Source organism: Microcebus murinus, chromosome 2 (assembly GCF_040939455.1).
Source record: "Microcebus murinus isolate Inina chromosome 2, M.murinus_Inina_mat1.0, whole genome shotgun sequence".
Lineage (NCBI taxonomy): Eukaryota > Metazoa > Chordata > Mammalia > Primates > Cheirogaleidae > Microcebus > Microcebus murinus.
The window spans coordinates 8,396,732-8,418,755 of record NC_134105.1 but is presented as its reverse complement, the minus strand read 5'-3'; the positions used below and the strand labels follow the sequence as shown (position 1 = coordinate 8,418,755).

The 22,024-nt window shown below is 41.4% G+C and overlaps 1 protein-coding gene across 2 annotated transcripts in view; it reads right to left on the bottom strand.

Moving 5' to 3' along the window:
• The window catches only part of KAZN (kazrin, periplakin interacting protein), a 1,045,723-nt gene that overhangs the window by 744,830 nt on the left and 278,869 nt on the right, over positions 1-22,024 (bottom strand). The gene's annotated exons all lie outside the window — the stretch shown is intronic.

The window sequence follows — 22,024 nt, the reverse complement described above, 5'->3', positions numbered from 1 at the left end:
ACTTCTAATAAGGTATTTATTGACCCCCTACTGGGTACAGGCACTGGACACTTCTTCTTGTACTCCATTCTCTCAAAATCTGTTTGATGCATTATATAGAATTCAATTTATTTTTCACTATCTATCTTGTTTTGGCATATAGCCCACAACTGTTTAAAATATGTCATTATAGGCCAACTGTTATTTATTTCTTTATTTAGTATGATACAGCATGATTTACCATAATAATTTCTTAAATTTGCAAAGCATCTAATTTTATAAAATACTTTCCTATCTATGATCATGATTTTTATCTTCACCTGGTTATTGCAAACTTCAAGTGGGGAAATGGAAAAGTACCTACCTAGCACAGTGCCTTGCCTGCAACATATGCCACGCATGATATTAGCTGCTTCCTTCCTTACACTCTTGAGGCTGTTACCTAAAGTGGTGTCCCCATTTTGCAGACCTGAACTGGCCACAGAGGTTAAAGGACATTGCAGGAAGTCACCAAGCAAGTGAGTATTTGCACTGGACCTGGACTTTGTTCTCCCCACCCTAACCCTGCTCTCCTGTCTGCACCAGCCCTCAGCTCCTGGAGTATCCGAGAGCTCCCACAACAACAGAGCTCCCCGACAGCAGAAGCTCCCCTTCTGCACAAGCCTGCTTACATATGACTCCCCACGCCAGGCAAGGCCAAATCAGGAATGCTGTGCTCAGCAAGTCACAAATTTCCAATGCCCTCCTTGACAACCTCAAGAGAAGAACTAATGAAAACTGATGGCCGTTCTGAAGCAGCCTGAGTTGTAGCAAAAGGCACCCACGTCTCCTGTGATTCTGCTCCAGCTGAAGAGGACCCAGGAACGTCGTGTGCAGTTACATGCAGGAGCTTCTGAACCAAATGTCTTGGTTCTAATTCTGCCTCCAGGACTCATTACATGTGGTTGCCTTGGGTTGATCACTGACCTCCCTCTTACTCTGTTTTCCAACTGGAATGTGGGAATAATGCTAATACTTGTCTCATTAGGTTGTTAAGAGGAGTAGATAAATTAAAGTGATTAGAACAGAGCCTGGCATGTAAGAAGCACCACGTTTGTGAAAATAAGTAAATAAAATAAAAAAGGAATGCTCTACCAAGGCAGGGGATCTTACTTGGCTTTCTCAGATCAAATGAGTTGGAGTCAGAGGGAATTAAGGATGGGTTGAACTGATGCTGAGGCTTTGTCTGTGGAGTCCATACACAAAGGTCCCTTTCAAGAGCAGGCCAGGCTGGCCCGGGCAGGGATGCTGGGGTGGGGAAGGCAGCCTGACCTGAGAACAGCTGCCAGGCTGTGCCAGGCTCTGCCAGCTGCTCCAGGGCAACCAGGGCCTGAAGCCAATCAGTTATCTTGCCTGAAACACTGGGACTTTCCAAGGCTCTGGAACTAGAGTGCTGGGTGCATTAACAGCTCACTGCAGATTTCCAGCTACTAATATCAGCCAATAAACACCCTGTCTACTCCCTTAAGAGAGAGGAGAGACTTGGAGGTGGAGTTGGAGAGAGAGAGAGAAGGGGAGGAGGAAAGAAGGGAAAGAGAAAAGAGCAGAGGTTTAGCTTAAAAAAAAACCAGATAAATAAAAGGAAAAGAAATGGCTGAGAAGAAATGTCTATCAGAGACAATGGAAGCTGAGAACATATTATCAGTCAAGATGCAAAGCCAGATCTCTAAAGGCCATCTTTGCTCATCGTTCATAATCCAAGACACTCCTCCACGCAAGATAAATTGGGCTATGAGGGGCCGTGCACCAAGCAAATGAAAGAAGCACAGGTGTGTTGGGAACTCTTAAGGAAAGCTAGTGTTTGAGTAACAAATACTAATGATGCTGCCAGGGGCTCCATGGTCCTTAAAGGAGCCAGCCAGCCGGGTGCTTTATCTTTCAAAAAAGTCTCATTAAAAAAAGAAAAAAAAAGGCAACCGTGGCTATTGGTGGGCATTCACTTCCAGCACAGGTGTGACAAGAAAGATCAGAATATGAATTGGTTATTGCAGTAAGATGTGCTTTAAGTATTTCACTTGGAAAAATGAATTCAGTGAAACAATATACTGGATACAGGACAAGATATATGTGTGTAATATATGTATATACACATATCACAAAGCATGTATCACATTACACATTTTAATAATATATTTTCTGCATTTGCATATGTATTACCAACATATTACAAAGACTATATTACAAAGAACATATGCACATGCAGAGACAAACCAGGCTCATTCCAAATCTTTTGTTCTCTTAGGGGACTATAGATGATTTCACAGAATAATAAATATTAGACATATTTTTCTTCTAAACTTTTTTAAAATTTTTTTCCATATTAGGAAGAGCTGTCCCCTACTAGTTATGAAAATAATACACGTTTGCTGCAGAAATGCAAAAAAATAAAAAGAAAGAAGAAAAAAATCTATTACCTCTCTGTTCAGAGACCACTTCTGTTAATATTTCTGGTGTATCTCCTTCTAGGCTTTTTTTTTCCTCTTTATTTACCAATTTATCATGACCATGTTTCCATGTCAATAAACATAGATCTACCTAATTGTGTTGAATGGTTCTAGAGTATTTCACCCTAGGGATGAGCCAAAATTCATTTACCCAATCAAAATATTATTGGCTTTTTATCTTGTTTCCAATTTTTCACTGTCGCAAGCAAGAGATAAGTTTTGAAATAGAACAAAAACAAGACTGCATAGGACATGCATCCATCAAAGAAATGTTAAACACCATATAAATACTATCTCCTTTTATCTGTGGCACAAATAAAATGGAGCAGTTATGTGGGTGACTTCAGAGCAGTGGCTCCCCCAAATTTCAGGAGTGCTGTTTCTAGTAGGGCCAAGGAGAAAGACAGTATTAGGTGGAAAATATCAATAGCTTGAATTTATCATCTGTCCTAGCACCAACCACTAGTTCACTGTGGGTCTCCTAGTTCTCTCCTTAATTGGGACTAAAGCAAGGTAGAGGTGCAGAAGAAGAAATGCTAAGAATATAATTATAAGCCTTAATTTCTAAATGTGTCTTTGCTGCAAGCTCTCTTTCTCTCATTACCCTTTCCTAGGAGCTTCCAGTGAGGAAGTCTTTCCTGATACTCTGGTCAAATGTCTCTTGCTGCAATTATAGTCAATTTCTCTTACTTCATCCTCAGAGCCCTTCTTTCAATTGCTGTGTGCCAAGTACCCACTTTAGGCAGGTGAACAAGACAGACATGGGCCCTATTCTCAAGGAGCGTGCAACTAAGCAGGGGAGTGGTCCAATAATTCCAGAAATTCCTGGAGCCTGTGATCAGTTCGGGGGGGTGGGGGTGGAGGATGACTAAGAGAATAGCTGATGGTGCGTTACATGCAATGTGCGGTCAGGAAGGGCACCTTAGAGGGGTGGCATTTAAACTGAGGCCTGCAGACTGATGGAAGTCATCTATGCAAAGTGTGGACAGTGGGCTGTCCACCTGCAGGAATAACACATGCAAAGTCCGAAAGCAGGAAGGTCTCGCCCACTGAAAGACGTGGTCAATATGGCTGGGCAGAATGTGGGAGGGCAGAGTAGCATGAGATGAGGTTAGCCATTTTGGTAGGAGTGTGACCAGCTCCTCCTGTTTACCTGGAACTTTCCTGGTTTTAAAACTGAAAGTCCCACGTCGTTGAAACCTTTGGGTCCTGGGAAAACTGGACAGTTGGTCACCCTTTTAGCAAGGTTGTTACCACAGTGACTTACATGTCACAGAAGAGAGTATAAATTTATTGCAAATGCAGTGGGAACAATTAAAGAGGTTTTTTGTTATTGTTGTTTGTTTGTTTTTAAAGACAGATTCTTGCTCTGTCTCCTGAACTAGAGTGCAGTGGCATTATCATAGCTCACAGCAACCTCAACCTCCTGGGCCCAAGTGATCCTCCTGCCTCAGCCTCCCCCAGTGCTAGGATTACAGGCATGAGCCACCGCGCCCAGCCCAATTAAAGAGTTTTAAGCATGGACTTGAAAGCATGTCAGTAAACAGCACCACCAATTGCCCAAATCAAAAATCATTATTGATGCCTTACCCTCCCCCTCCCACACCATTAACCTGTCAAAGTCATCTCCAAACTTCCCGCAAGCCCATCCACTCCTCCATTCTCTATTAACACTCTAGTGCATTATTAATACTCTAGTGCATTGATTAAAGCCAGACTACCCAGGTTCAAATCCTTGCTCTGTCACCTCCTGGCTGGGTGACCTCCAGGAACCTACTTAACTTCTCTATGCATCATTTTTCTCCTCTGTCAAATGAAGATGATAGACGTCCCTACTACTCAGGGCCTTGGTGACAATGGAATAAATTGACATGTGTAAAGTGTTCAGAATAGTGCTCAGCACTTACCAAGCTCTTAGTAAATGCCAGCTTCCACATCACTAGTCATGGCTTTCACCTCTCGGCGGCACGATTCTGAGAGCGCCTTACCTGCTCTCTCTGCCTTTGCTTTTGTCCCCAATTCTATTCTCCCTCAGCAGCCAGAGACATCTTTGTCACAAATCGGACTTTCATCTCCCCTTCGTAAAATCCTTCAATGGTTTCCATTGCTCTTGCAATAAAATCCAAACACTTCCCTTGATCTCAAAGACCCTCTGTGACCTCACTCAGACCAGCCTCCCTCTCTGGTGGCTTTTCAATTTTTCTCTTTATTTTTGATAACTGGCAGTGTCACTGTGATATTTCACTACTATTATTACTGGTATTATTATTATTTACACAGGGTAGTAACCCAGTGGCCTGTTCAATCTGAGGACACGTCTTTATTCAGCTCTGTGAAAATTCCAGCAGTTAGATCTTCCAATGCTACCTCTCCTCATTCTCCCTATTTTTCCTCCCGGTTCTCCTGGCACCTCTAGTCCATATATCTCAACTTTTCTTTTAGATTTCCCATTTTTATTCCTTTATGCTTCACTCTGGGAGAATCTCTTTCTGCTCACTGTTCATATTTGTTCATTCTTCTAATCTACTCAAAAAATGAGGTGGTGAGTTCTATTTTAACATTTGCATTTTTTTATTTCCACGATCTCTAATTTTTTTATTTCCATAATCTCTCTTCCTTAAACTCCCTCACTTTGGATCACCTGTGCAAGGGCATCCCAGAAGACACTGTCTCACTGCCTCCTGCATCAGCAATCTTCCTCTCATTCTCCTCCCCAGGATAAGCTCCAGTAAAAAACAAAACAAACAAGGAACACTTCTCTTGACTCTATATTCTTCTCTAACTACTACACCTATGACCTGTTCCTCGGTAAAACTCCCCAAAGACATCAGCCCTTCTCCCTGTCTTGACAGCTGCTCCCCTGTTCTTTCTCCAACTCCCTCCTATTGGGCTTGTGCCCCAGAGTCCACCAAATTTTTCCTTATTACTCTCACCAATATCCCCTACATTGCTACCTCCAATGGAGTCCTCACTCTAGTTCATCTATCAGCAGGGGCTCCTCACTCAGGTCATTCCTCCTCCATCTCCACTACTCCTGCAAGTTGCATTTGACCAGGGCCCAGTCCTGTGACTTCTCTCCTCATTGACACTACCTCCCTGGACGAACTTGCCCAGTCTCCAAACTTTGTGCCTCCAATGTAGTTCTTTCCCTGAAGGTCAGAAGTCCCACTGAACACCTGTTCAGAGATCGCCCAGCATCTCAAACATACATCCCAACCCAAACTCTTGGTCCCACCCTCCCTGAAGTCTTCTCTATTTTTCCAGTTTTTTGGGCCAAAACCTTCAGGGTTTCCCTTGACAACTTTCTTTCTCTCTCACCTCGCATCTCATATGTCAACAAACTTTCTCAGCATTACCTACAAAAGAGTCCCAAAAGTTAACCATTTCTCACCACCTTCAAGTTGCATTATTTCTTATCTGGGTTACTGCAATATTCTCCTAACTGATCACCTAGCTTCCATTCCCCATCCCCTATAGTAGGTGCTGCCCACAACAGTCCAGGTTAGTCCTCTTGGGATGTTTAATCAAATTATATCATCCTTTGCTCAGAATCCCCTGTGGGCTTCTTTTATGGCCCAGAGTTCAAGTCAGAGTCCTTTAAAGCCATAGACAATCTGCCCTGCCCTGGGCCCCCACTTTGATTTATTCTCTAGGATTCTTACACCTGTTCACCCTACTCCAACCACAGTGGTCTCCCGGCTGTTCCTTGAAGGGTTGAGATGCTCTCTTGATTCAGGGCCTTGGCATCTGCTGTTCCTTCTGTCTAGAATGTTCTTTCCTATAATATCTGGTTGATTCATCCACTCCCTCATTTCTTTGAGGCCTTTTCTGACCACTCTACATAAATAGGGCACCCCACCCCAATGCCTACACCTCTAAGCCTTTTACTCTGCATTATTTCTTCCTACAACACATCAGCTGACATACTATATATTTGCTGGTTTCACTTTTGTGGTTATCATTTATCATTTTTTGTGTCTCCCCTTTAGACTTTAAGTTCCATGAAGATCAGGACTTTCACCCAGCACGTAGTAGGGATTCAATAAACAGAGGTGGAATTTAAAAAAATGGATGAATGAAGGGTCCTTGTTCAGATTTTTTGGATGTAATATTCTTTTATCTCTCTGAAGATATTAATTATACTCATTTAAAAATCCTGTTTCAATTTATCTACTAACTATTTTCTTAGGTGTAAGTTTTCCAGTTTATTAACTCTGTAATTCTATCATTTCTGCCTCATTTCTTGGTGGTTTTCAAATGTTTGGTGATTTTTTGGTAAGTCGTCTCTGTAATTGGAATCCCTGACAGATAATTCTCTGGATTTGTTTAGGTGGTCAACTCTGGAGAGGCCCACTTGTTCCTCTCTGCTCTCCTTCTCTGGGCTTCTGAGACTAAATCTTAAGAAAGCCCTGGGAGTAGAGAAGAAGCTGTCAGCAGCACAGGGTGAAAACAAGGCATGGGAGGTCCCCAGAAAACTAAACAGGGGAGGGTGGAAGCAAAAATGACTACATAGTGCCAAGCACTTAGAAACATTCCAATAATGAAAAGAAAAATTCAGATGTCCTTATAGAATGTGAACTAAAATAAAATCCTAAGCCCCCCACCAACTCAACAGACCCCCTCTGGGCCATGGGGACCACAGAGAAACCTTAAAACTGAGTTCCCAACTGTGACAGGATGAGAGGTCAGATACTTCTCATTATACCCCCTCCTTCACCAACAGCCACCAGGCTTTCTTCCCTGAGGGTCAACAGAAACCAATCTGGGGATCTCTCCTCCTTTTCTGTGGTTTCCATATGACAACTGACCAGCATTCCTTCCTGACAAGAGAACACCAAACGTGAAGCAGCTCTGACAGTCTGCAGAGGCTGTGCAGAGAGGGTTTTTGTGTCCTCTGCTTTACCTTTTGACATAAGAGGGCCCAAACTCTACTCTGAGATCATGCTAAGGCAGCTGTTTTCTGAACATGGATCCCATGAAGGGGTGTGAAGTTCAGTTGCCCATGCATGTGTTTCTCCTTTCATAAATATTCATGACTCCTCCTATAGCTTGTTAAATATGTGTATTCAGTCACCCCCCTCAGCTTAAATTCCTGTTCCCCTCATTCCTCCCTGGAAGTTCATACTCTTAGCTTCTGCCTGAGGCTCTGCTTCCCAGCCTGTCACAATGGCCACCCTGCAGGCTGCAATCCTTTATGAGAAATAAAACTGTCCTTTCCAAATGTATGAACGTTGTCATTTCTTCAGTTGACAAGAATTAACAAATTTTTTTCTTCCATAATAACTTGTATCTATAGAAAATTTCTATCAGAATCTATTGGTCTTTCCCTGAAGGGCTGAACCCCATGTGCCAAAAGGCATTTTTGAGCCAACTGTGCCAACAGCTGAATTGCACCCTCTTGAAATGAGAATTTGAATATGCTGACAAAATCTGGAGAGGGGGTTGGCACTGGAGAAAAAGGGTTGTCCCACAGGTGGACTGAGTAGGCAGTCACTGAACAGGTTGAGGTTTCTCAACCCCAAGTCTCTATCCTTGCCAGACTTACCACACAAACTACCCCAGATTCATTCCTCCAGGAAGCAGTGGCTGGAGTCCTCTTCCCCTCCCCTCAGCCACCCTGATTCAGGCTGCCTGGTCCCCCTCTGCACTCTATGGCTCTCTCTCCCAGCATACTCCTCCCACTGCTCTAAAAGATAGGGCTTAAAAGATAGGGCAACTGCGGTGTCTGGCACATGGTGAGCACTCAGCAAACCCTGCATGAAAGAACTATACTTTCTTGGAGCCTTCCCTCCTTCAAAATGCAAATAACGCTACTTAATGGGCAGCCTTCCAAAGGACTGGTGGAGAGGAGGGTTCTGGGGACACAGACAATGATGTGGGAAGGGCACGTCTGACTGAGGGAAGTACGTGGGGAACATGGGCATGAGATAGAAGCCCGCTACAGAAGAGAGGGATGGCAATCTGGGTAGGTGGAGAAGTCTGAGAAGAGGGATCCAATCCACTCCACAATTCCTCCCAAGGCAGAAGATGGCCAAGGAAGGATGACAACCAGATTTGCCACATGGAGCCAAATGCTGGATCCTGAGAGACACTACGCTTGTCCCACCTGGGGTAGCAGCATGACTCTGTCCAAGAGCTGCAGCTGCTGGTAAACATTGCTAAATCTCCTTTCCACTTGCTTGTTTGCCCCCACAGGCCCACTAAAGTGCTGAGGCTCGGCTGAAACTGATTAAGAAGCCCTAATGATAATCTGAAATGTCAAGTGCTCCTCCATTCTAATAATATGCATCTGGAATACTTCCCGGATGAGTGAAGACATACTCCTCTTTGATTTAGAGTTGGAAGGATGACAGAGTGGAGGCAGTAATGATGATGAAAAGAAAGGCATGAGCCAGGTGACAACTTCCCATCACACAGAGATACCAACAATAAGGAATCAACAAATTATGTGTGATGTCGGCACCAGCAGCATAAACAACAGTGATATCACCTACAGCAAATGCTGATAAAGCACAGCCACCTGCCATGCTATGCCTGGGCTCTTAAAGGACCCTTAACTTACCTTGGATGGAACATAAATGCCTAGGTACAGCATTCAAGGCTGTTACTCACTGAAGGTCAAGGAAACACACATGTCAGTCTTCAATAGCAATCACTTTTTAAAATTTTTTATAGAGATAGGGTCATGCTATATTGCCCAGGCTGGTCTTGATCTCCTGGCTTCAAGTGGTCCTCCTGCCTCCCAAAGTGCTAGAATTGTAGGCATGAGCCATTGTGCCCAGCTAGACAATCATTTTTATTCCATCAAACTAAAAGAAAAAGAAAAACACTACTACCGAACCACATATGCCTGGTATAAAAATGCCTCACTTTCTTAGTTTCTGATCTTCTCATCAGCAAGGATGTATTAGTTTCCTGTGGCTGATGTAACAAAGTATCACAATCTGGGTGGCTAATGCAATAGCAATTTACAGTCTCACAGTTCCAAAGGCTGGAAGTCCAAAACAAGAAGGCAGCAGAGTTGGTTCCTTTCGAAGACTCTTAAGGAGTATTTGTTCCAGGTTCCTCTTCTAGCTTCCAGCCCCAGGCATTCCTCAACTTACAGATGCATCACTCCAATTCTCCATCTCTGTATGGCATTCTCCAACTGTGTCTTCACATTGTCTTGCCTCTGTATATGTTTCTCTCTGTCTCCAAATTTCCCCTTATTTATAAGGATATCAGTCATACTGAATTAAGACCCACTCTAATGACCTAATTTGAACATTTAACCTCTGTAAAGACCCTATGTCCACATAGGGTCACATGCTGAGGTTCTAGGAGTTAGTACTTCAATATGTCTTTTTTTGGAGGACACAATTTAACCCACAACAAAGAAAAAGTCATTTCTTTTTGATGAGGCTAGAGAAAATATAGTGTAGGACACCCATTTCCAAATTGTGTTCTGTGTAACGGTAGGGTTTCATAGAGGTATTTCAAAGGTTCTACAGTGATTCAAATTTTATTTGAAAATACACTTAAAAGTCATCACATACACTCAAATGTCACTATAAACACCAAGGTATAGCTTGTGCTTCCAGAACAAAAAGTAGATTTTTTTCCAGGCCAGGAACAAAACTCATTGTGCTACTTCCATGTATACATTCAATCTTCTTAGTAGGTAATGATTTAAAATGATTATAGCTTTATTCTGATCTTTTTTGAATTCAAGCTCTGTGCTTGACTGTACAAGTATATATAAGTGAATGGGTTTCTGGGGCTTAATTCCAGATGACTGGATACTTCTGCCCAAACAGAGCCCTTGCCTGGCTCTGGGGCTAACCATGTGGCATATTCATTGGGACAGCAGTGGCTAGAAAGAATGGCATTTCCCATAAATTTGGGGTACCCTATTATTCAAGCTTCTCCTGTTGCAAGTGACAACAACCCAACTCAGTCTAGTTTAAATGAAAAGGGGACTTTGTTGCCTACTCCACAGCGTATTTGTCTTTTGTTCCTCACTGTATAATTTTCATGTGTAATTTTCCCTATGTCTGTGTCTGGAATATCATGAATTGCCCCACACCACACACATTTCACCACTCTCTAGCCCAGCTCTCTGAACGACAGAAAATGAAAAGCTGATTACATTTTCCAACTCCCTTGCAGCTAAGGTTCCCAAGGTGGCCTAGGTTCTTCCTGGATAAGGTACAGATGACCAATGAGGCAGTCCCAGAGAGAGAAGAGATTGGCTCTTTTAGCAAACTGGAAGCAGAAGCACCTGGCTCTTCAGGATAGCTCTGGATGAGGGCCTAGTGTTCAGTCTCTGGGGCATGGGGCTGTGCTGTGTGAGGTGGTAGCTGTGCAGTTTCTACTAATAGTCCTGTGGGTCTGGCTGGTTTCTCTTGGCTACTGTTGTTCTTGATTATGTATCCTCTGAACCTAGTTTTCAATCCTAGAGATTCTGCAGACTACCAAAATTAATTAAAGTGTATTCTGATGTCTCTCTTAAGAACTGTGATTGATACAGCATGACTCCAATTACTAATATATACACTGATGACTCCAGACCTGTCCCATGAGTCCAGAACTCTCTCTGGAGCTGAAGACAGATGTATGACTGTCTCCTACACAAACACACTTAGATGTCCCACATGTCCCTAAATTTTCCCAGGCTCTAAACCAAACTCATAATTTCCCCCTTCAAACCTGCTGTTCTGTTTCCTTTATGAGGTGCTACCATTTTCTCAGTTACCCAAACCATAATCAGATTCATCCTAGACATGTATCTTACTTTCACCTCCACATTTCAATGAATGACAGTCCTACTTCTAAACATTCCTTAAATACATCGCTTCCTCTTTAATCTTGTCACCCTATACCACATTGCCTTACCTAAATCTCTTGCCAAGACAAACTATCTCCTATCTTCAGTCTCACGTCAATCAATTCCTTACTCTTCCTTCAAAGTGATCTTTCAAATACCCAAAAATAATCATGTCATCCTTTTGTCTGAATGCATTAAATGGTTCCACCATCATTATTGTGGTTCTCAAGCTGGATGAATGTTGTGAAACCAGGAAATGTGTGGCAGAAACTGGTTAAAAACTCATAAAATATATTTTCTCTTTCTCCTTGGAACACAGCCAGAGCACTTTCCCACTCACTCCCCTCCTTCCAGTTCTAGGGTACAGTTTTAAATCTGACCTGATTTCAAATATCGGCATGACAATTATATCAGATAGCTAGCTCTACCTGTGTAAGAAAACATCTTGACACTTGGTGGCCTAAACCAACCACCCTTTATTATTTCTTACAAGTCTACAGAATGACTGGTGGTTCTGCTGCACCAGGCTAAGTTCTGCTGATTTTAGCTGGACTTTCTAATGCATCGTCACTTCAGTAGGTCAGCTGGGAGCTGAATGGTCTACTGGACTCTGCAGGGATGATGTACCTCTGCTCCATGTGATCTCTCATCCTCCAGCCGGCTAGCCTAGGCTTGTTCTCAAAGTAGAAGCAGGATTTCAAGAAAGAGCAGGAATATGTAAGGCATCTTGAGGTCTAGGCTCTGAATTGACCCATCCTTTTCACTATATTCTTTTAGACAAAGCAGATTACAGACTACTTCACATTCAAGGGATGGAGAAATGTCTCTTGTTGAGAAAGACTGCAAAGTCATTATGCAAAAGAAGAAAGTAAAGAATTGCAGCCATTTTTGCAATCAAACTAGCAGTCATTCACTAGATATATGACTTTAAGTAAGTTTTCTCTCTGGGCCTCAGTTTCCTCATCTGCAAAATAGGGAAATGGCATGTACCTCACAAAATCACTGGGGGTTTTAAGTGATAAAATGGAGGCAAGATCCTTAGCAGAGTGTCTGACACTTAGTAAGTACTCAATAATAATACACTACCATTTATTTTTCACATGTACCTGCAATGTTTAGCATTGTGACTTTCAGGTGGCTGGTATAATTATGCTTAGCACTTATTTGATGAACAAATTAACCACGCACCTGGCTCTAACAACCAGCTGGATTAATGACCTTTTAGTAACTCATCGTGTTTCTAGATCTATCAAGCCCATGCTTCTCACACTTGGTCACTGGCCTGTTTGAAATCATGCTGTCCAAGCTTGACATAGAGCCCTCTTAAAATACATCCTCCAGCTGTTCAAACATAGTCTGTCCTCTGTGCATTATAGGGGACAGAAAAACACAATTCATGTCCTGTAAATAAAACCAACTAGAGCAATCTTTCCAAAAGAGAATGTGCATGAAACTTGCTAATTAGGGCATTTCAAACTCCTGTTTCTAACAGATCAAAAATCACCAAGAGTTCTCTTAAGAAATCTTGTGCTGATTTGCTTTGTATATGTCATAGATTGATTGTATTAATGGCTCATGTTTTATACTCCCTTGTATCTACCTCTTTTGGTTCTGTCTTTTCACACTCACTCTGAGCTTGATGATGTGACTTACTTTGACCGATGACACAGTAGCAAACTTGATGCAAACAGAGGCTGGAAAAGTGATTGTTTTGTCCACTTTTTTGTTTTATGGACCCTTGTCATCACTATGGAAATATTCTGGAGCTAGCCCACTAGAGGGATGTAAGAGATACGTGGAGAAAAGATAGGTCATTGCACCTGAAGCCATCTTAGGCCAGTCAGACCCAGTTCACAAACGTATGCCTGAGACCAGTCAAGATCAGCCAAGCCTTCCCATATTAGCAGAATTACCCAGTCAATCCACAGACTTGTTAGTAGTAAATAAATAGCTATTGTTTAACGCCACCAAGTTTGGGGATGGTTTATTATGTAGCAGTAGCTAGCTGATATAAATCTATGCCATGGTTCTCATTATCAGTTCTATCATGAGTTCCTTCTTTTTGTTTTATATTTTTGGAGGAGGAAAAAAAAGAAGAAGGATTAGACTCAAAGACAGTAAGCCAATAAAAGAACATCCATTCTGAAAGCAAATATCTGGGCTACTAAACTGGCCAAAGTAAGCGATTTTGTTTCAAGTCCCACAGGAATAAATGAGCACTTAGAATAGCCAAGTCACCATCTCACTATTAAACTGCTGTTAAGTGTGATTTACCTAGAGACAAGGGATGAATGAACATGGAATATTGGCTAGAAGTGAGATCAAGGAGACTTGTTGGCTCTACTCCCAGATTCAACATCAGATTTAAATAATGACACTTAGCAACATCATGCCTCAATTTATCTGGCCACTCTATAGGGACTATTTGGGTTTAATATGAGTATGTATAAGGATTACTGTTCTAAATGTAAGTTATTTTAGGGTTATAATTATATGGCATACTTTCAGCTTTATATTATCTGACTAATGGATCAGAGCCACAGCATTAAAACAAATACCAAATAACTGATACTTAAAAAAAAAGTCTGATATTGAATTCCATTGTGGTGAAAAAAATTATTGGCAATGCAATTACCTTTCTAATTATGTCTCATTTAGACTAACATTGGTTTAAGTGTCCTGAATGCATTCCACTGGGGGAAAAATGTTTTGCCCATAGATGATCCACAAAGTTACTAATCTACAGGTACATCATTGAGAACTGACTGTCAGCCCAATTCTACAAGCTCTGCAGTTCAGTAACTGCAGCCTTCTCTTCCTCGTTTTCTTATCCAAAATAACTCTACACTGTCCTTGTTTTCCCATCATCCATCTGACTCCTGTGTTTCATGAAGCTCAAACAACTCTTACCCTGGCCTTCCTTTGTGTGTCTCTCTGTCCACAGGTGCTAGTAAGGAAAGACAGAGGCCCCAGTTCCTATGCACATGCCAATAGGTAAAGGATTAAAAGATTCTCTGTTCCTGAGGGACCAATTGGAATGTTTGTATTCCCTAAATTAAAGTTTCCAAAATAAATAATTTCCATAGATCTTTTGCAACATCTCAGGGGATCTATTTCTAATTACCTCATGGGGTAGGACTAAGCATACACAACTGAAATAAAGTATAAATATATGCAATAAAGCATGAGAAGAGGTCTTTCTCTCTGCACACCCCCCACACACACACACACATACACACACACACACACCACACTCTTCAGATATCAGCTTAAATGTCACGTTCAAAGAGCATTTCTTTGAACCTTTATCTAAATTAGGTCCTAGTATAATACATCTTTAAGACAAGTATTAAAACTCATTATCTGTTTACTTCCATATTTATAGTCTGTTGCTCCCACCAAAATACAAGATCCTTAACGACAAAGATTACTTCTTTCATTTTTGCTGTTGTTTCCCCATAGTCTAGCATAGCACCTGGCATATAGGAGAAGCTCAATGAATGAATGGATAATTAAGGTATATCTTGAGGATCGATTATGATCAGTCCTAGGGCTTCAAAGAAAAGGATTCTGCGGCTGGAAGAGTTTCATAAATAATTAAAAGTTAGCCTTGGCTCTAAAGCAGGCTTTCTCCACCTTGATACTATTGACATTTGGAGCTGGATTAAGCTTTGTTGTAAGGGGCTGTCCTATACATTGTAGGAAGTTTACCAGCATCCTTGGCCTCTGACCACTAGATGCCAGGAGCACCACTACCCAATCCCCCCACCATCCTCGTCATGAAAATCAAAAATATCTCCAGACACTGATACATGTCCCCGGTTGTGGTAGCAGTTGTGGCAAAATTGCTCTCTTCCCCTCTCAGTTGAGAACCACTCATCTATAGGGAGATAGTGGGATACGGTATTATTCAGGGAGCCAAATATTTGCCAACATTACAATGAACATCTGAAGAGACTGGAATATTTTGGGGTGACCGCTAATACCTTTTATATTCTAGTTAAAGATTTTTGAAAACTATATTCCTGGAATCCTAAAACTTCTAGGAGTCTGAGAGAATCAAGTTCAGCTTTAGGAATATATTGCATGTTTATTTAAATTGTCAAAACATTTTCAGTTGTGTGTGGTATACTGTGTCTGAAGCTAGTTTTTAATCTTCTTTCTCAAAATAACATACTCTCTTTCCTTCTATTTAATAACCCTTCAGGAACCAAATGCTCTGAGGGTCACCACCTACAAGTAGGAAACCAATTACACTGGCTTTGTAACGGGCTGGATGAAAAAAAAATTTTAAAGGCTATTTTATTAAAGTTTAATACCTAGTTTTCAAAATAGCAATAATAATACCCAACCTCCTGTACCTCTCATGGCTGAGAGGAAAAGATGAGAAAATGCTGGCTAAAATGTTTTGTAAACAGTAAAGTGATCTACAAATATCAGCAAGGTCCTTCTCAGAGATTCCACGGTCCTCATACATACTTCTGTCAGTACTTATCACGGGGCACTTCAATGTCTAGTTCTCATTCTCACTAGATCTGAGCCCTTCTTGGGGGATCAATGTTCTTTCCCTCTCTGCTCCTAGAGCTCGGTGCAGTGCCAAGTCCATTCACACAGAATACACAGATTACTGCCTCCAACTGCAGCGGTATCTGCCCAGCATCCTCTGCTGCTTTTGTGTTGATAATACCTCCGCACACTGTACACAGTCTTGGTAAAACCATTTATCACCATGCCTACCCTCCCATGGCCAAAGAGAAGAGCTGGATGACCTAAGATGGGCCATTCAGACTCTTCCAAGAATTTGAATCATGAGCACAGAGACAAAGATACAGAAAGTGGTTGGAGCCAATTTACCCCAACCACAGCACCCTGAAGTGACTGCTCTTAAGTGATTGAAACACCTAAATCTCCATAGCTGCCCTCTCTCCAGTCTTTTCTGAGATACAATTCTTCAGCTTTTTCTAAAAGCCACCCCCTATGCTTCCATTGTTTCTTCTGTTAGGTTAACCAGAGCTGGTCTCTGTTGCTGACAACCAAAGAGCCCTAACTAACTCCTCACCCTTAACCTTCCTTCCATGATTTTGTTACTATTTCAGATCCCTTTCACCGTAACAGGGACCAGCACTTATCAGATCAGTATTAATTCTATTTTGTTATCGTTTTACATGCATATCATTAAAATAACCACTTAATATCCAAAAATGTAGCACAAAAGCTCTATGGTGTGAAATAAAATTCCCAGATTGCCCTTTAGCACTACACAGCTCCATGGAAGCTATATCAGCTTGATAGAGACTGTTCCACTCAAACACTGCTCATCCCAAGGAGAAAGTGATCCTTTCCTTCAGAATGCAGCAGTGGGCAAGAGTCTATCTTTTTCTGAGTCTCATTTCCAAATATACCCAGATCTTTGCACAACACTAAAAGCAACTCTTCTTGCATGTAACATTCTATCTTATGGATTTTACAAAGGTGCTGAGGTCTCAGAAGGGGCTACCTTTCTCTATTAACTTAAAAAAAAAACCTAGACACAGGCTTAACAGAGAAATAGCATTACAGTTTCATGTCTCACCTTCCATTTCTTCTGAACAGGGAAGGTGATTACAGAAGCTCTGTAACTGATGGGATTGTATCTAAGCCTGGCAATGCCTGCGGGTTAAATTTTATTTATTAAAAAACAACAACAACAACAAAAAAAACGTTTAAATGATCCAAACTATCATGGCAGAACAGAAAGTGGGCTTGCAAGAGTTCTGTAAGAAACCACAAGCTTCAGACTTGCTGATTTTATAGTTTTGCATCTGAAAATGGAAAATGAGCATTGTTTTTTCAGACACACAGAAAAAGGATGTCTAATGAAGCACATGGATTACTGGAGGGGATGAGTTAAGACTCCTTTGAATAATCAGCTTATCGTTGTAGCTTTTTAGTTAGGTGAACTAAATTCTTCCGCATCTGTTTAAATACTTCTCCTTTAACCTTTAAAAGGTGGAAATCTGATGGGATGAAGAGACTTAAAAACATCCCAGGGTAATTTTCTTAGGATTTTGAAAGCTTTGCCTGTTTGTCCTCGTTTTCATGTCAGAGTTTCTTCCCTGCTCTCTCAACCTGAGGAGAGAGTTCTAGTCCTTCCTTCCTCATGGTGTCACATCTCAGAAGATGATAAGAAAAGCCCACACTTGGTGTGCTACCCATAGCCGCAGCCAGTGTCTGTGACCTCCTTAAGGCAAGAAGGATCCTTCTGGTGCCTCGGTTTGTACAAAGTGAGGGCAATGTATCCTCTGGGGCTAACAGAGAATATCACACTGATGGGCACAACCGTGAAGGCAGCTGCAGCTAGAATGCTCCAGATAGCTGCCTTGGTAATAACCACAGGGTCCTGCCTTGACCATGGTATTGACTTCAGAAAGCATCTGGGGAATAGAAAATGCTAGCAACGGGAGAATCAAATTCAAGTGTACCTCTGTAATATGTATGAACCACCCAGTTCCCAAGGGGCCCTTCCCGGTACAAGGTGACATCGACTTTGCAGAGCCAACACTCCCTATCTATGTGTCAGGAGCCTGTGCCAAGGGTCCCTCTGGTCCAAACCACATTTCCTCATTTGAGGCCAGTAAATGTCCAGACAGCTCAAATAGCTGATCTATTTATGCAATGGGCCTGATTTCGCCAGAGACCAATCAGAAAGCACAAACGTCCATAATGAGAGTTTGCTAGACCATTCTTTTAAGAGAGAAAAGAAAAATGAAGCCACCCAAATCATATTCAGTCTCTGGTCCTGGCAGGGCCCCCAATCTACCTCCCGAGTGCCAGGTCTGCCTCCTGCTGCTGCTTCCGCTCTCAGTTGGCAAGGGGAACATGGGCTTTTGGCACATGTGCTTTCAAGTTCCCTGAACACAAATAACAGATGAGAAAAGAGAAGGAAGAGAAGGGAATAAAAAGGCAGAATGTAATTCCACATCTCAGCTAAGATCTATTTCACCAACCAAAAGAAGAGGAGGCAGGGGACGAAGGAGAGGTACAAAGTTGAGAAAGAAAAGAGAAAGTAGGAGGGAAGGAGGAGGAATGCCGGGTAGGGTAGGGAGGAGGAAGGGGCAAAGAGAAGATAAAGGAAAGCAAAGAGAAAAGGGACAGAAGGAAAAGCAGGGAAAAGGGAGAGTTTAAAGGATAAAGCATATTTTGTTTCCTTTCTGCCTAACGTTTGACTTTGTGAGGCCTACAGCACAGAATTGCTTAGAGATGACAATTGTGGGGTTTATTTTTATTTTGAAAGGTTTACTTACTTCATTCCTAGAGATGGAACTACAGAAGGGTACACTTAGCCTCACTCCAAACAAGCTCCACCTTTGAGTCCTAGCACAAGCCAAGTTGCAGGCAGAGAAGACACCCCCTCACTGTCCAGGCCTGGGGAGTGGCCATAGGTCAGTGGAACCCAGGCTCCTTCCTCAGCCACTCTGCATTGGATGGGCAGCAGAAGGAGACCCCTAGGTGCGCAGAAAGTTCTCTGCCCTTTAGTACTCAGCCTTCAAGAGGAGGACCTCCTGCCAACAAAGCGATCATATTGTTTTCCCAAGCATTTGTCTTCTCTTAATAAATAATGATATGAAGTCTTTGGGGGGAAGAGGGAGAGAACTGCCAATAGGAGATTTAATTTGCCATAATCAACCCCTCTTAGCATGCGGAGTCACACAGTAAAATAATTAATCTCTACCAGAAAGAATTGCCTCTTCGGTGTTATGAATCTAATCACTTAGGAGGCTGAGTCGGCAGTTTGGATTTAGACAGAGCTCTTAGGAATAAAAGCCACAAGATCAGGTTTCAAATGCGATCTGAATGGTAAACGTCATTGAATTTGGGGGCCTGCAAACTAGAAAGGGAATGGAATGCAAATAGAAGTGCTAGGCTCTTTCAGACACCCCCACGGTGGAAACATTTAGGGGATGAATAAATAATTGCTGGCCCTCTGGGCTGCCCATGTGAGGGGCTCCCGGCATGATTCCATTCTCCGGGATGGATTGTCAGGCCTGCCAATCATCTCTGGCTGCCCCATTATACTTGGGAGATGTGTTTGCTCTGTGCACATTGTTTTATAATCCTCAGAGGTAGAATTTCATAGTCCAGCAATGTTTTTGCCTTTGACATTCCCCTAAGCAGGATTTATTGCTTCCAAGACAGATGTGACTTGAATCGATTATGCCTTTTAAACAGTTACTCTCAAGCAACCTCCAGATTCTCTGGAATACTTTTTGCCTGACTTCATTCAACTTGTAAGCTGATGTCAGAGTATTTCATCATAATCTAATACTATTAAGGGCCCTTTGTATATGGAACTGAGAGGGCTATTATACCAGCCAAGTCAAGGGATGTGGTTACTACCCTTGCAGAGCTTATGTCCTATAACACACAAACCTATAGGACATCTATTAATATCATAAAAAGCAGACCAAACGGAAGGATGTGCATGTAAGTTATATTTACACTCTATTGGCCTCCCACTGTTGATGGACTTGGAATACGAAATAAGTACATTCATTCCTCTTTGGAATTGAGGTAAGATGCAGTGTTAAAAATGGATGGAAAATAAGTGAATTTACCCCCAAAAAAGCTCTTTAAATAAAGATTCTTATTTAAAATAACACATTTTTAGATGTCTACTTCAAAACTCAAAATCACATGTCACCTCTGGCCATCCCCCAAATATTAGGGTTCCTTAGCATTTTACTAATCTGAAGGGGTATGATCACACATAGTGAGGTATTAGGTAACATGATTCTAATTGACTTTAGCAATGGACTAGGATCACGACCACGATAATGTCTCAAAAAGTTAGTGGTTTGGGAAGAAAAGAAATTAGGGTGGTATTTTTAGACTAAACTCATCACAACCCATTTCATCTTTTATTCATCTAAAAGACAGGGGCAAGGAATCCTTGCATGTTAGGAGACAAAAGAAACAATAGTGTTTCCAGACACCACATGGTGTTCCTACTTGACTTTCTGTGATTTTTCCACACTCAGCAAGAAGAACCAATCCACCTCCTTTTTAGTATATTAGGGTACATACAAATAGTATAGATAGATAGATATTATAGATAATATATAATTAATATATTTAGGATAATATCTACCATATTCTGCTCCATTTCATCTGGCTAGTTAAGTGAAAACATTCTAGCAGGCATCAATTTGGGGTCAGGAAAGAATAAGATAATAAAATATTCCTACCCAATAATCACGTCATATGGGACATTTTAGTCCTATTAAATATAAAAGGGAAAAATTGTTATCAACACCATTCAGGATGAAATCGGCATTGATGGGGAGAAAATATTTCCTTAAGTAATGTTAAACATTTTTAAGATCCAGTTCTGGGCCCTAGTATGCTCAGATGTGAATGAGTGGAAAAAGACGAATGATTTTTTGTTACCTTAGGTTTTGCAAACTGGAGTTTACGCAGTATCTTTGGGGATTCATTTAGAATAGTTCCTTTGGCTGGGGTGTTAGCTACAGGGTTGGGTCCCAGCATTGAGGAAAGCTAATCCTTTCAAGAACAATTTGCTCCCTTTTATTTAGTAAATTGTCCTAAATTTCCCTTTTTTCTGAGTTTTAAAATTGGCTGTTGTAGCTTCAGAATCCTTCCTTTTTCCACCAGATGGGCTTGGGGAGAACAGAGAAGCTGAATGGGCTGTTCATAATAAAGGGGGAAGGAGAACCGTGCATAAAAATGAAAGGCTTTGCATAATTCGGGCCATCTCTGCACAGGGCCTCAAAAATCCCATGGGGTGGCTTCAAACATTGACAGGTGAGCAAGGCACAAAAGCGTTGCCAGTTAAAGTCATATTGGTACAAGATCCAGGCTTCGGGATTGATTTAAAAGCTAAAACATAAACCACCACCAAGGTAGAAACAAAAGCAAAGAAACCACAGTTCAAATCTCTGATACAAAACAGATTGCAGGAAACCACCAACTACTCTGACTTCACTGTTGTTAAATAGAAAACAAGCTCAGGAAAAAAGGTTCAGGGCAAACGAACACAAAAATCAGCAAACCCAAACAACATTTCTTGAAACATGTCGAGATACTGAAGAGGTAAGAATGACAATAAAATTTAGTTCAACTTGGCTTCCCTACCATAGAAAACTATCAATTCTCTTAAAACACCTGGTGTTTGTCTATCAACATATCTGAAGACACCCACCAACAAAACCAGAAGGAGTAGATTATTTTTAAATATTTCAATAAAATAGTGTATAAGGAGAGGCCTTGAGGAATAACATCTCAACAATAGCATGCAATGAGCTAAATACCTTCTGCAATCATTCAGTGCTAGCAAGCCAGTGCTGATTCACTTACTGGATGGTACATCAAATGCACCAAAATATTCATTAGTTACTCAGTGATGCTGTTTGGGGTAAGTATTTGCTCCATTCCGAAGCCTTTGCCAGCTCTGTTGCCTGCCAAATTTGTATGTAAATGGATTTTCACTTTTCCAAGGCTAATGGGAGATCTGTTAAATGCTCAAAGACAACACATATATTATTTTTAAGCCCTATTACTTTGACTTAAAAGCAAGCTATTTTGATACTAAATCCCAAACAAGACCAAATCAGAAATCCAATACTCAGTATATCGTCTTAGAACATCTGTTCAATAGGCATGGTAGTTGAACATTTTTGGACAGCTTATACCAAAAATAAATAAATAAATAATAAAAGAAAAGCTTCCACAGAATCTATATAGGCTTTCTTTACTGATC